A 2,260-nucleotide genomic window follows, 5' to 3' on the forward strand; every position below is an offset into this window, starting at 1 on the left:
CCGCCACACACACTTCAACTCGACCATGTGTCTCTCTCTCCCTTTTCCTCGCTTTTTCCTCCACGCTCCTTCTTAAAGTTGAGGTGCCCGGCCTTCTCGAGGGGCATCCCAGGGTATGTGAGCTGGCAGAGGGTGCCCACGAGTGCCAGGAGGGCGAGAGAGGTTGTGAAGTGAGACACCAAGAGTCCCTTTGGCCAGAGGTTCCTCCTCCTGGGCTGAAATGATGTCACTTGGGTGCATGATGGAAATTCTTTGGAAAATTGGAAAAAAGAGAAATTCTGCAACAACCATTGGTGTGAGGGGTGTTGCACACTTCGAGGCATTGGCACGGAGTGTGGGAGGCGATATGTGTACTGTGTTGATTGTGAACAGTTGGTTCTTAGGGTTAGTGGTGTTCAAAATAATGAATGAAGAAGAGGAAGAAAATAACAACTGTGAATTGTTACACTCAATTTACCAAAGTTAATGGACACATTTAAGGTTGTGCAATGTGCTTTTCTTAATAATATTGTGCAGAATACTTGTGTCAACAGACTTCCAGTACTATATGTACATGTATCTTCTATGTTGGGGTGGTATCTTTTCAGAATTGTTTGCAACACTTGGTTGTTCATAATTAACAAATGTAAAGCTTATTATGTTTAATACATGTTTGAAGCTGATTAATGTATGTGTCATTAGTGTTTGGATTCCTGCTAGTTTCTTGTATATCAGAATTATAATGATATGGCTTTTCCATAATATTCTATTGATGGAATATGAATTCTAACATAAAAAGTGTCTGATAAGCATTTGATTATAATGGAAAAGAAAGTCGTTATTGGCAGAAATTTATTATAAGTGAGGTTTTCAAATATTAAAAAATAATTTATCTTTTGAAGTGTAGTGTGTTTACATTTACAAATTGCCAAGCATGATGTATGAGAATGTAACTGCTTATGTATAATAGTTGACATGCAAGTTGTTTACATCAGAGGTAGCCAAAGGGTTTGCTATAAACAATATTTCAACTGTTAAATAATAGTTATTCTATATTGTGTTATTATCATAGGGAGTAAAATGTTATGATACCTGAGGTAGCTATCACATTTAATTGTATTTCTTATTATATGGGTTGCATTTTATCCAAATCAACTTGAAACTTCCCATGATCTACGATTGAAAGCCTACAATCTGAAGTCCAGCCCAATAGTAGATCACATTTGAGTCACTGATATAGCCTCCATGTTTCAAGCTCGGGCAAAAGCTAGTAAACAACTTCCATGTAAATTCTGTTAAGTTAGGTCTTGGACTAGTTCCTTATTCAGTGATAAATTGCCAGGGAGGCAAATGATCAATATACACAGTGGAATTTTATTGGCCCCTGCATTAATGTTGCCAGCTTTGGAAGCTGCACCAATCTGTAGCCATGTGGCAGACTTGCGGATGTATTCTAAACATTTACTGAATGTGAAGCCCTTATTATATTTGAAGTAGAAGTATATTTGTCTGTAAAAGTAATGATTTATAAATGGGATTCGCACTGATTTATAAATGGGATTCGCACTATTATTCAAAAATGAGAGTAAATTATTCAGAATGAATAAGCATGAGTAAATGCGTCAAAGATGCGTATGGTGTAAACACACTTTTTTGTATACAATTCTGAATATGTTTTGAATGAATTCAAGGTCTATATCATATTGGATATCTAGTCAGTGTTTCAGAGTAAGAGAAAAAGCAGTTACTGGTATGTTGCTGAAAGAGTACATATTGGTCTGATAATTGCTTCCCCCATAGGCTATATGCATTTATAAAAAAAAATTTACCTTTCATACAAGGTTACCTTTTAATAAAGATGAAGTAACATCCTTATCTCTAAGAAGTCCACATTCAAAAATTAAGATCTAACTACTGCTGACTTTATGTAAACAGCTCTTTCGGGTAACTTGACTAGAGTGTTTAAAAATGAGATGTTAGTCCAGATGTATTGTGCATTATAATGAGCATTTATAATGATCATTGCATTACACCATGCCTTCCACAATATTTAGGACAGAGTCTTTTATTTGTATTATTAGCTTGTTAATAACAGCATGCCATCATTATGATTAAATAGATTGTTCATATAGGCTTAAGCACATGATCATTCCCATCAATATTTAGATATATAAGCACATGGCTGTATTCAATTTACAGTTGTTATTAAAACTTTTTCTCCAAAATAGAGAAAGGTTGAAAATCTTGCTTTAAATTTAATCAAATGTAAGGTTTAACAACC

The 2,260-nt window shown here is 34.9% G+C and overlaps 1 protein-coding gene across 1 annotated transcript in view; it reads left to right on the forward strand.

The window, feature by feature from the left end:
• The window catches only part of LOC119586208 (protein grainyhead-like), a gene marked incomplete at its 3' end in the record, with an annotated part of 12,409 nt that overhangs the window by 288 nt on the left and 9,861 nt on the right, over positions 1–2,260 (forward strand).

This window comes from Penaeus monodon, chromosome 21 (genome assembly GCF_015228065.2).
Source record: "Penaeus monodon isolate SGIC_2016 chromosome 21, NSTDA_Pmon_1, whole genome shotgun sequence".
Taxonomy (NCBI): domain Eukaryota; kingdom Metazoa; phylum Arthropoda; class Malacostraca; order Decapoda; family Penaeidae; genus Penaeus; species Penaeus monodon.